At 45.8% G+C, this 13556-nt stretch overlaps 1 protein-coding gene across 3 annotated transcripts in view; it reads right to left on the bottom strand.

The window, feature by feature from the left end:
- PPM1B (protein phosphatase, Mg2+/Mn2+ dependent 1B) overlaps positions 1-6940 on the bottom strand; it is a 61263-nt gene extending 54323 nt beyond the window's left edge. Inside the window, exon 1 of one of the 3 annotated variants that reach the window (XM_058801129.1) lies at positions 6837-6940. The gene's annotated coding sequence lies outside the window, so the exon portion shown is untranslated. The remainder of the gene's footprint in view (positions 1-6836) is intronic. The other 2 variants (XM_058801128.1, XM_058801130.1) reach the window with 2 other exon arrangements.
- Between the last annotated feature and the right edge of the window lie 6616 nt (positions 6941-13556).

Here is a 13556-nt window from a genome sequence, read left to right as displayed (position 1 = left end):
CAATTTCCTACTTCTAGATATGTTCTCCAAAATGTTGAGGGGAATATACTTTTAACTCTTTTGGAAGAAACTTCAAACAGTGGTAATTATTTTTTTAAAAAACATACAACCAACCACACACACAAACAGCAAAACAAGAAATAACATTAGTGGAAAATAAAATAAAACCCCAAGCCAAGCTACAGGGCATGTTGTCTGTGTCCTCACAGTTTCACTGAAACACAACTCAAAAGTTTACACAAGGGTAAATATTTCACAAATAATCAGGTCCTATGAGTTTTGTGGAATAAAGTCACATCAAGGAGAGAATCCAAACTAGTGCCCCTTGAGGACAAGGGGAGCAGAGGCTCAGCTGTGTTACCAAAACCATCATCCCATACAGGATAAACAAATGTGCCCCAAACAAATGAGAATACTTACAGAACTCACAGTACCCTGTACCCAACCACAAGACACAAAGCCACAGGAAGTCAGGCTTCAGAACTTACTGCTCACACAGACAGTTTCATTCTTGATTAACTGAAGAAAAGCCATGAAACAACTACTCTCCAGAATTTGTTGTAGTTTTAACACCAGTCTTTTTCACACAAGATTTCAAAATTAGGGACAATAACTTGGGAACGGATATTTAGTTACCAGGCACGATGAACAAGCAATCCTTAGAGAGCAGCAGGCCAATTTCAGCAGGCCTGGCAACACTTAGGAAGCAGCAGAGGGGAGAACCCACTCCCCCTGCATAGCTCAGCACCCTCTGCAGTGCTCTAACGTGCTTTTTAGTGGGCACAGCTGTACTGACATGTCAGTTTGAATTAGGAGCATGCTTTTCAAGTAGATCTGTCACCCACTTCCTGTATTTTAGTTCACATCTCATAGAAGTTTCTGAGCAAATGATCTGAACATCTCCAAGACTGACCTACATCAAAACTCTGGGAAAGCTTGAACAGACTCAGTCCACAGAGTCAGACTACAATTGGTCTGAAATAAACCCCACAAAGTACACACACTGGGGACACTGAGCCTACCTCACAGCTCCACTCCACAACCCCCTTCAGCTGCAGTACTGCTTGCTAGTGTAAATAGAACCAATGTGGCAGGGACTGTCCATCCATTTATGAGAGCCTCAAGCAGCAGGAAGCAAACCCACAGGTTTAAGCTGCCAACATGCACCTTAAAAGCCCTAGAAAGGAGGTCTGTACAGGCTGCTCCTTTTCCTGGAGTAATGATAGCAGCAGTGTACCACCACTCATCCACTTTTGTTTCCACTCCTTTACAGGTTAGGAGTTTCAAAAGCTAGTGGGATACGCTAGAAAAGTTTCCTGAATAAAGAGAAAAATAGCCCACCAAAGATCTACATACTTCATGCATCACCTACCATTACTGTTTTACAAAACTTTTCAAGTAACATTGAAAAGACAACTCAATCCATGGTTCCACTGGAGGTGGTGATAGCAGAGGAAGAGCAGCATGTACTCAATAATGCTTTTTATGACTTGCATATCAGCTCAACCAACAAAGCCACCCAAAACAGAGGGTTTCTTTTCTTTTTGAATAAGCTGACCACTATAATATTCATTATTCCACTCGAATCAAAACATTAGTTCTTCACAAATACTTCCATCACCGAGATGTTCTTTCCTGTTACCCTTTTTTTTCTATAAAATTTTAAATAGAAGATGATGAGTTTCAAACATATACCTGCCGTTAGCAGGACCAACAAGCTGGTGAGAACAGACCAAAGCAGTACTGCATGAAAAACTTACAATAATACATTACCTCCTCTGCTCAACAAATCCTTACCATCTTAATTCATTACGTCCTTGATAAAAACAATTCATTCATATGCTAACAATGCAGAGCCATGTTTGCTCTACATTCAGTAAAGGTCAAGTTCCTATACTGGGGGGCAGACACAAAAGTAGGATTATTGAAGATGACATTTTCTGTTAACACATTAATCCCGTGAAAACTGAAAGAACTAATGACACTTTCCTTTGTGATTTAACTGGAAGTTTGTGGTTTTTGACATGTCATTAACACACTCACTAAAAAGCCATTTTAAATTCTCCAGCAGCCCAGTCTGAAACATCCTTAAGCTATGGTTTTCTGATATGTTTCATGTTAAAACAGACTTAAGCACCTAGTTGCACTATTTGTTTGAAAGAAAACTCAATGAAAACTCAACTCACCCCATCAAAGATGAAGAGAATCTATGCCAGGAGATAGTAATGTAGTGACATCATAAAATGACACACTGAAGTAATGTTAATGAGAAACTAATGGTGCACAGGGAAAAAAAGAATTGTGGGTAACATTTTCATAGCAGAACAAAAATACCTGGGCCTGAGTAATTTCCTTCAAAAATATAAGAAAGGCTGCTGTCTGCTGAGACACCTAATTTCCCCTTCTGCCATCATTCTATACATTAAAACATCTTTGTGCTTTCCCTCCCAACCAGGGTTTTCCAAGAGCCAGAAGACTAATTTAACCTACACTCACTGGCAACCCTTATGTCTCAACATGCCAATGATGTCTCAAGAAACTGAGATGAGTTGAGCTGCTCATCTCTAGAAACCAGAGATGAGCTACCCCAGCTCAGTACTCTCTTACCATCTCATGAAGATTTTCAGACCAGTTTTCTTCTGGAGTGACACTCATAAATTCTTCCAAATATTTATCTGATTTTATCATATGATACAAATATAAATTTGTACAAGGCAAATGATAAGCAGTTTGAACAAAGTTTCCCACACTAGACATCTAAGGCTGAAAAACATCCAAACAGCTAAGGAGTTTGCAAAGTTGCCTGTTAAGTAAAAGCAGTACTGATAATCTTTCTGGAAACTCTGCATCCTTGTTCTTACATCAGGGATCATCTTTCAATTTCTCCTTTCTCAGCTTCTCTAGTCAGAGGTCATTCTACTTGGCTAGCTTGTTTTTTATTAAGAAGCTGCAATTACTGGTCCAGATTTTGACATTAAATTCCCTGAACATTTTACGTGCACGTGAGATGCTGGAGGTTGGGGCTAAACCTGACTCCTGGAAGATGCATAAAACATTTATGCTGCATTCACACTGCTAACAGACAGTGAGAAAGAAGAAGTTACAATTCACACCCTGTACAGCTATAAGCCAAATCATGAAGACCATCAAGCATAAACTGAAGCACAGAATTAAAAAAGTAATAAACAGGGAAGGAACCAAGACAGCAAAAGTTTTGATTTCAACTGTTTTCCAAAGAAATTACCACTGCTCTCCTCCAATTTACTGAGAAGAACAATACTCAGATTAAATCACTTCAGTTACTAAAAGGCCCAAGATCTGAAGAATGCTCCTTTTTTTACAGGGCAGGGAAGTGCAACACTAAATTCAGAGAGATCAGTGGACAAGTGACAAGAACTGAAAAAACAAACCCCAAACAAAACAGAGCATATTTGATTAAGGTAGTGGGCAGAAAGAATCAATACTAGGAAGAAAAACAAACATCTATGGACACAAAGATATGCATGGCCTGTCACAGTAAACACTCTCCACAGTGGAAACAGAGTCTGGAGCTTGGATTCTTTCACCAAGGCTTTCCCATTCACTTGGAAGAGACCATGCTTGTAAAAACCAATGGTTAGCTAATTGTCTTCCAGTGCTGACTGGGAAAGAACAGCCATTCCCCACTTCCTAAGCTACAGCAGTAAACCTATATGGCAGATTTAAGCATTCCTATTGGACTGATGATGCAAGGCACTACCAAATGATCAATGCTCATTTTCAGTGTTTTTTTGAAAAGAAACCAAAAAAAAAAAAAAAGAAAAAACAAAAAAAAACCAACAACCCAAGACCAAACCAAGCAACAGAAACCACACTGACAAGCCAAGCCCACCCCTGCCCCACTGAACACTGTGGCAGCACTCAGCAAGGTGTGCTGCAGCCTGCTCCATGTAAGGAGGACTTTCAATACTCACTGAACACTGTTCTATGCACATCCCCATCCCTTGCAGTCTAAATAAGCCCTGCTCCAAAGAGTAGTACAAATATTTCATAAACGCAGATTTCTACACTACTAAGAGCAGACTTTAGTGCCTTTCCCTTCTGTAATATGGAAGCAATACACTAATGTAAGAAATACTCTCTGCTCTCCATTGGACCCCTGAGAGCAGTGGTTTTTGACAGTGAGCACGTGAAACAACTGTTCAACACACACACTTCACAGGCTTGAATTTCAATTGCAATAGGTTTTTATTTCTTGAGACAAGTTTACTAAGTCAGAAACACACATAAGTGATTATCATTGGAAAAGCTTGAGAGCAATGCACACCAGAGACAAGAAGAGAACTGGATTGTCCAGGATAACTACAAGACTACTCATTTCTTTCTCTTGTTCCTTACATCACTGACTGATCACCTCATGACTACCACTATAAAAGAAAAATGGGTTCTCTATGCAGCCCTCTCCATACTGCATTAATTACATTTCCCTCATCCTGCTGTTGTGTGCCTTAATTAAATCACTGCCCTATGTAACAGCCTCCTCTAAAGATCTGCAGAACAAGAGATGAGGGCCTATGCAAATAAATAGAACCTACTAGCCCAAACTTCAGAACATGGGATAGACACATAATTAGTCCTCATTTCCAACTCATCCAAGCAGCTTTCCATTCTAAATAGATTGTCTCTTCACAAATCTCTGACCCTCAAGTGAAGATTTCATACACTCTGGATATGCAAACTCACAGTTAAGTGTTAAGGTACAGAAAATGCAGGTAATAAACACATATAATGGATGTACTGGAGCCCGAGCCCACACATACACACAGGAGCTTGTCTACACCACATTGAGTGCTTTTAGTTAGCTGCTGACCTGTCAACATCATGATGAGTGCTAGTTTCAGCAAAAGTTTACCTTTAAAGTTAATGGTCAATTATCCAGTGAAACGAACAGAACAAAATAAACAAACAAAAAAAGCACTTGACCAGAAACCCCTTGACTGTCCTGTAACCTCCTTTAATCCAGTAATATTCATAACAGTACTAAATTGCCTCATCATCTTTATTCACTTTTTTCATTTTCACCAGGTGTCATAGCTATAAAATACTTCTCTCCATATATGAGCAGCAAAGAATCCCCACAGCCTCCAACCTGTACAGGACCCTGGAGCCAGTTCACCATCCCTCCCCCACACCATTTCAGCGTTTCACAGCCTCAGCCAAAACCGCCTGCCTTCTCTCTCTATGCACAGACTAACTCACTCAGCAATACGAAAACTCCAGTTTCCCTTTTGCACAAATACCATTCCCCTGATACACACATGTATACATATCCTAACAGAATCTTCACCCTCTGTGCAAATTCATCTTCCCCCCATTTTCAATATCATAAACGTCCACCCAAACCCCCTCACTTTCCTATAGTCCACGGTCATCCTTGAAAATTTACCTACAGGAAGACAGCACTGATGACCTAACAGACAGAAATTCAGAGTGCCTCATGCCTGTCAAAAACATACATAACTATAGTTCTACTAAGGCTAAGCTCCCTAGCACATGCACAGACTTTTCTCCAAAAAGTACTATCATGATCCCAACACTGGGCATTTACTACACGTTTCCCCATTTGTATTCCACGGGCCAAACAACAAATATCCAGCCTTTACTTTTATTTCATTACATATGAAACATCTTCCTCGCAAGTTTCCAGGACACAGACCACGTTGCTTTCTGCTCTAGCCCATCTCCATACACCAGACAGAGAACTGTCTGAGCTGGTGACAGCCGGGCATCTCTCTCAGCTCCCAGTGTGAGCAGCAGACAAACCAAAGCACAGCAGTAGGAACACGCATGACTTGCTGTCCACATACCAGCTCATATTACACACGAAGGTCTCGCACATTAAGTCTAACCACAGTGGCCACGAAACAAAACAAGTCCAGAACCTTGTAGCAACCTGTTACCACTGTGCCTGTAACTTGTACACAGGCTTCCCTACCACCCAAAGCCTCCCTCCCCCATGGCCTTTAGACGCCTGCCAACTTACCACCTTATTTCTCACAACACACAGAAGCCTGTTTACCTCTTATCCTAAACTCACAGGCCTTCCTGTAGCACTGCTCCCAAACACGTGTGCTTTCACCCACCACCTGCATCCCCACGGAATAAACACATCCCTCAACCTACCGCACACAAAACGAGACAGGTACAGATTTTATTAGCTGCCTCCGACTAAATTTATCAAAATGACGCCCTCCTTCCCAGAGAGATATTATTGTAAATTATGGTAAAAGTGTATCTAATGGGTTGGCAGAGCCAGCAAGCTCCGAACTACGAGTAAGAACTGCCTTCAACTCCTTTCGCCCAAAGGCTCCCAGGCACTGCCCATCTGCCCGTGATTCCATCCCCAGCTCGTCACGAGCACCGAGCCCTCACGGCAGCTTCTCCCCCGGCACCGGGGCCGTGCCGCCCGCCGCCCGCCCCGCCCGGCCCGTCGGTATCACGGGCCCGGCCCGGCCCGGCGCTCCCCAGGGCCCGGCCCATGCACGTGCGCGAGCCCGGCCCGCCGGCCGCCCCCCGCCCGGCTCCGGCCGCCGGCACACGCGGGACCCCTCCGGCGCCTTCCCCGGTGCCACCCACGCGACGCCGGGCCTGCCGGCTCCGCGGCCGTGCGGGGCCTGGGCCGTGTCAGCGCGGCCCCGGCCCTCCCTTCTCCCGCGGCGGGAGGAAGGCGGCGGCCGGGCCTCGCGGCGCCCGCTCGCTCCCCGGGGGCGCACCCGCCGCACGCCGCGTTCGCTGCCTCCCCCGGCGCCGCAGCCCCGGCCCCGGCCCGCCCGCTCAGCCCCGGCCGCCCTCTCTACCTGTGTGCCCCGCGTCCCCCGGCGCCCGGCGGCGCTGCGGGGCCCGGCGCGGGTGCGGGCGGTGCTGGCTCGGGCTCAGGTGCGCGCCGCCCCGCGCTGGCCGCCGCCGGCCGCCGCCGCCGCCCGGTCGCGCACTCGGAGCGCCGCCAGCAGCGCGGACATGTTGGAGCCGCCGTCCCCCCGCCCGCGTCACAGCGCTCGGGAGAGCTGGGCGGGGCCAGGCTCACCCCGCCCGCCCCATCCCGCAGCCCATTGGCCGCCAGCCCCGTCGGCACAGCCCTTGCTCGCTGTCATTGGTAGATGCGTTCGCCGCTCACACCCCGGCCCCGCCCAAAAGCTTTTCTCTGATTGGGTCTCCCCCGCCTGCTTTGGTAACTATTGGCTGTGGCTATCGTCAGTCAAGACGACGGCGCACGGACTCCGTCTTTCTCCGCACTTTTTTTTTCCGGCCTCTCAGCCTCGGGCAGGACTGACGGAAGCGGCTGTCAGCGAGCGCCCTCGCCCCTCCCAGCCTCCCTCCCGCCGCCACATCCCCTCCCTCGCGGCGGCGCGGTTTGCCTGCAGGCCATTGGCTCCCAGCGCCGCCACTCCCGCAGCCTCTCTCGCCCCGGCCGCCGCTTCGCCGAGGAGGCGTGAACCGACCCGCGGGCCCCTTTTTCTGATTGGTTGCTGCTCCTGCCAATCAAGCGAGACCGGCGGGGGAGCGGAGCGCGGTCCGGCCCGCGCGCCGAGCCGCTCCGCACGGCGATTGGTCGCGGGGCGGGCGAGGGGCGCGCGACCTCCCCCGTGCCCCACGGGGGGCAGTGGGGAGTACCCGTATGTGCGCGCGATTACATCACCAGCAGCCAATCAGGGCGCGCGGGGGCAGGTGTCCCGCCCGAGGGGGGCGGGGCCTGGCGCCCCAGGCGGGACCCGCTGCACCTCGCACGGCCCTGGGGGCGGGAGCCGGGATTTGGGATCTGGGATATGGGGCTGATGTCGGTGCCGCTGCCGGTCGGGGCTGCTGGTGTTACCGCACCAAAGAGCGAGGCTGGAGGTGTCTCGGTCTCTGCGTTCCCATCTGCCCGCGGGGCTCGAGTGCCGTGTCCCGGCTCAGGGGACACAGGGGCCGGGGCCCTACTCAGGTGCCCGAATGAGGCGTCTCGGGGCCGTCCCTGGTACCCCACCGAGCCATGCTGACACCGGGGCCGCCTGAAGAGTAGAATCACTGAATCACAGAATCGATCGGGTTGGAAAAGACTCCTGAGTTATCGAGTCCAACCCGTGACCGATCGCCTCCATGTAACTAGACCGTGGCACCGAGTGCCTCATCCAATGTTTCCTTAAGCACCTCCAGGGATGGTGACTCCGCCATCACATCCCTGGGCGGCCCATTCCAATGTCTAATCTCCCTTTCTCTGAAGAAATTTGCCCTGATGCTCAGCCTAAACCTCCTCTGGCAAAGCTTGGGGCTAATTCCTCTCGTCCTGTCACTCACTACTTGCCTGGGAGAAGAGGCCGACCCCCACCCCCTCCTTTCGGTGCGTGTAGAAGGTGATAAGGTCGCCCCAAAATCTCCCCCGAGCCCCGAGTCGCGGCAGTGGGGAGCGCAGGAAGGCGCAGCCGCTCCCGCCGCCGCCGCTCCGGCCGCAGGGACGGCCCCGCCGCGGGAGGCCGGAATGAACGCCCGGCGGGGGCTCCCCTGCCCTGCGGCTTCTGCCTTGCCCCAAAGCAAAACTGTTTGTTCAGGAAAGAACATGAAAATCTGTGTGATCCCTCGTAATCCCGTGCTATTCCCACCTTTTCAGTCAATGGCTGGCTGAAGCCAGCTGCCGTTCGCCTCGCTGGAGAGGGACCCCACTCGTGCCCCTACAGCTCTGTATGGCGGTTCAGCCGCTGCAGGAAAGCCCTATAGGCTTTCCTGGAAAGCTGGAAGGGATATCCTTGCCTTGCACTCCCGAGAACCCAGACTTTAATGTGCTGTCTGTAGAAATGGCATAATAATTCCCACACCGTAGTTCTCTGATGCTTTTGTCCCTTTCCTTACTGTGAGGTGTTTCCTTCCCACACACTGAATACATCAGCATGAGTGAGCACCCTTCACATGCAGGACTTGACACCATGGCTCAAAACACTTTGTAAAGCATTTTTATTTATTCTTCTATTCATTTTCTGGAGTGTTTACAAAAGGAACTGACCCTGAAAAAGATGAGAGCTTTTCTATCTGGAGTTGAAATTATCTCCCCCAGTCTTCCAAATAGGCACATGATGGGATTATTTTCCCAGGGCCTCCGGAGTTATATCCACAGTGCAGAAAACACTGCAGCTTTTACCTCCAAGGTCATGGGCACCACCACTCACGGCAGAAAATCCTTGGACAGAGCTCTGTGGGTGTGACTGATGCAGCTGCAGCTCTAAGAGCCGATGCTTTGCTCTCTGTGGGTTCGAATGCATCCATTCCACACTGAGAAGTTGGGATAGTCCACCCCTGTGTGCCAGGGCTGCTTCCCAGAGCTCCCCACCAGTTGACAGAGCTGAATGAGAATGAAACCTAGATGGCCTCAGCACAGGCACTCGTGAGCCCGTTCAGAAAGAGCCAGAATGCTGAGACTGCGCTTCCCCTTCTGTCATAGAAAACTTGCTCACAGACAAGCTAATTTGAGTGCCCAGACCCAGCTGCCAATCAACCTAGTTAACTTTGCAGTGTCCACATGATCTGGGACTCAAGATACTTTTATATAGCTAGGGATCTTTCTTCTTTTTTTTTTTTTTTCCTTTCCTCAGGCTTATATCTCATAGTCATTTAAATATAATTCATGTATTATTAAAGCAATCACAAATCTGCCTAAAAATTGCTATCTCTTAGGGTTGATTAATGCAAAATTTATTTAGCCTAGATATTTCTTGGAGTTTTGAAACTGTTTTTTATTTCAAGAGATTCACCAAGAATTTTTTGAGAGCTTGACACTTTTAAAATTGATGTTATGTCCTGCACAGATTTCAGCACGTATGGAACTGGGCTTTAATTTTATCTGGTCCCTGTTTGCATCCCCTACTTTGCTTCTTGGGTACCTGCCAGAGAGATGCCCTGGGTAGCATTAGATAATTTTGCTCAGTATGTACATTGTATACTCAGCTACTACTGACTCTTCCCTCCAATTTACTGTAGCAGCCATTCTTCCCCCAGTGACAACTAAAACAAAAATCTACAGAAGTACTGCAAGAAATCACAAATTAGGCTTTGAGTTGTCATTCAAACCTTCTGACCCTGCCTTTCTCCTTGCTTCTAGGTTTTACAGGGGTTCTGATCCCCTTCCTTTCACCTACAGCTCTAATTTCATATATGGTTTTATAACAAATTTAGAAAAAATAAAATACTTGCTTTCCTTATCATCTCACTAGCTATACAACCTTTACAATTCTTTCGGAAGAATGGACTTCCCAAAATAATAAATATTACCCTACATTTTCTCTAAAGTAATAAGTGATATCCCCTACTGCTTTTCAAACATGACCTGCTTAAATGTTAGTGATTAACTGAAAACCTACACTGTGCCCACGAGTCCATAGCCCAGTGTAAACAGCACGTTCCTAATCAGTAGAAAATGTGCATATCTGGCTGGTTTCTGTGGGCTAAAACTCAACGCTGGCATTGCTCAAGAGGTGTGTGTGGCAAGAAGCAAGCAGCAGTGACAGGCAGCAGGGGCAGGCGGTGAAGTAACAAGTAGGTGAAATAATGGTTTGTGTGTGGCAATGCGGAGTTAATGGCTAACCCAGGGATTTTGTGCCATTTCATGGCTGGCTCCAGTTAAGCTTTGTGTAAGATTACCAAGGCAGGATATTTGTGGGAGTACTTGTGTGTTGGATCAACGGTGATGTGTGCATGCCTGAAAGAGTCGGCATTTTTTAATACATGCAATGCCCACTTTATTCTCAGTGGTGATGAAAATAACTGTGCTCTACAGAAATGGTAATAAATGGGAAATAGTATGGGATAAAGGTAATTTGCAAACAGCTTTGATGCTACACTAAAGAGGAATGAAGGTGAGTTCTTCTACAGGGTTTTTAAAATTCCCGTTTTTGGATGTTCTGTTGTTATTGGTGAAGCGATTTGTCCTTTTAGGAGTAGCTGTTGACAAATCTCAATAATTACATTTGTTTAATGTTCAAATTAATGAGCTGTAAATCAGGTCCTGCCGAAAAGCAGTACCTTTGGGAAGCTACTTGATCTGACAGTGTTTTCATGCAATTTTCTCAGCTTTTACCTCTGTTTTTTAAACGTTAGCTGGTTGTCTGAAGCATGTATACATCTAGTGTTTTAGCTGGCCTTCAGACTAGTTTGACAAATGGTGGCTGCTCTGGTTTCACAAGAAGGCATTCTCAGACACTGACAATATTTATGGTACATGGTTACTTTTCTATCTGCAAAGCAAACAAACTCTTTCATTTTCAGCTGAGTAAACTTCCCATGGAAACTAATTCACTAAACAACAGTAGTTCGTTCTTCACCACTTGCCTGGGTACCCCTTCTGGATTACACCATCTGTGAAGAAAGGAAGGAAATCACCACAGATAATAAGGTCATCCTCACATTAAGAAACGAACTGGGTAAATTTTGAAAGTTTCCTGTAATATTTTGCCTTTGTTTTTCTCAACAAGAGGAAGACTAAATGTTAATACAGCAATGGGGAATAGAAAGAATGTAGGATGGGTAGCAAAGAAAAAAGGACATATACAGACAAAGGCAAAAAAGTAATGTTACTCTGTCAAAATGAAATAATTGAAAAGTGGATATACTATTTCCAGTACTTTGGGAAGAAAACCAAACATGGAGGTATTTTAGAAAGCAGTTCAGAACTCCCTCCTTGTGATAAAAGAACACTCAGTTCCTAACCAGAACATGTGGATTAGAGGGAATTTGTGATTGAGCAAACACAGAAGTAAAAATAAAATTGTGTAGTGATATTCTATGTCAAAGAAGTGATGTTCTGCAAATAAAAGGTAAATAATAAAGCAACTCAAAATTCAGTTCTATTTTTGAAAAAGATGATTGCAGATTTTACTGAGAGAAGAGGGCCCTAAAATCATTCCAGGCTCCAGGTGGAAAGTTTGGAGGTAGTTAGAAAACTCCATATTGCTGAAGAGATGGTACTGCTCGGTTCAAAGAAATAGCCAGTGAGATTTCCAATTCTCATTTAATAATTTGGGGAATACATGCTACTCATATTTGGGGCCAGACATTCTGGACTGTGGTAGTAAACTAAATTCTCTGTCACTGAGCCTGTAAATAGTATTGCTTTTGGGTGGTTCAGGAATATGCCCTCAAAGGCCTGATGGTAAGTAATAACCCTGGAGTCAGTGATCACAACTTATGTGATGAAAGGAAGGGGTGAAAGAAAATAGAACATTCTCAACTTCAGAAAGGGAAACTGTGATAAGTGAAGGAACCTGGCAACAAAATCACCTTGTATAATGAAAACTTGAACATGGAAGAAACCTTAGGTACCTTGAAACCAAGGGTTTGACTGGGATCCTGTATCTCACAGAAGGCAAAATGACTTTGAGGTAGATGCCTCAAGCATAAGTAGAAAAGAAGTGGCATCAAGAGAAGGGTAAGAATTACAAGCAGAGAGCATTAAACAGAAAAAAGGTCTGGTCCTTCAGGAAGGACCTCAAACATCAATAAGTGGGAGAGTTTATCTGGGAAATCAGGTTGATTTATGAAAAACACCAGCATCTTAAAAACCAGCAAGATGTTATCCAGCCATGACATAATAGTGTAAGAAGGAAGTGATGTTGCTTTCCGTTGAGGAAGAAGTGGGGTTTAGAAATAGTCTACATCTGATTCTAAAACTAAATGCATATTTTGGCCTCAATTTTCAGTAAATATGGTGATCTTGAGCATGGGATTGGAGGGCAGGATGGCTAATAGCTAGGAGGAAAAGGAAATTGCTAGTATTATATATAAGATGAAAGTCAAACACAGCTTCTGGGCAGAAAGAACAGATAATGCCCATTCCCGAAGTCAGAAAATTGTGTCAAATGAAATCACTTGTCTGGTAGTAAGCTTTTTAAAGTAAGTATATCAGGAAATGAGAAAGTGAAATGTTTGTTTACTAAAGGTGGGCTTTACCAGATTAACCTCAGATCTTCCTTTGATAATGTCTTTCAACTTCTAGATAAAGGAGGAGATGACAGGAATTAGCAGAGCAGTACCAGAGACTAATGGAGGTGATGGAGTATCCACAGAGGATAAAGCAAAATCTAATGATCAGAAATGAAGTGTCTGAGTAAAGGTAGTTCTCTTTTCTTCCTACTATCACAAACCCCCACACTCCCCCAGTGCCCAGGATAAGTTTGGGCTTAAACCTACTAGATATTTTCTTTAATGATGCTGATACAAGAAAGTGGTGGGGGATAAATTTGTAAATGACCCAGTGCTTAGGGATACCAACAGTAAGGAAAACTTGGAAACCACATATATTTAAAGAGAAATAGAGATGCAGTTAACTTGAAGAGTATAAAAGCAAGACCTTAGTATAAGAAATTTTTGCTAGCTGCTGAGAGCTCATCACTTCAAAAAGATGACAAAGACAGACAAAATATGGTAGTTTATCACAGCATGATATGAAATGTCATTCAGCTTCAGCATTAGAATGACAAATGCAGTCTTAAGCGTGGCTGGACAACAGGTTAAGTGCCTTCACAGAGGCACTTAATTGGCAGTGTGGAAGTGCTTAT

This window comes from Ammospiza caudacuta, chromosome 3, assembly GCF_027887145.1.
Source record: "Ammospiza caudacuta isolate bAmmCau1 chromosome 3, bAmmCau1.pri, whole genome shotgun sequence".
In the NCBI taxonomy this organism is placed as follows: Eukaryota; Metazoa; Chordata; class Aves; order Passeriformes; family Passerellidae; genus Ammospiza; species Ammospiza caudacuta.
The sequence above is the reverse complement of the archived record's forward strand: the minus strand, read 5'-3'. Positions and strand labels throughout refer to the sequence as shown.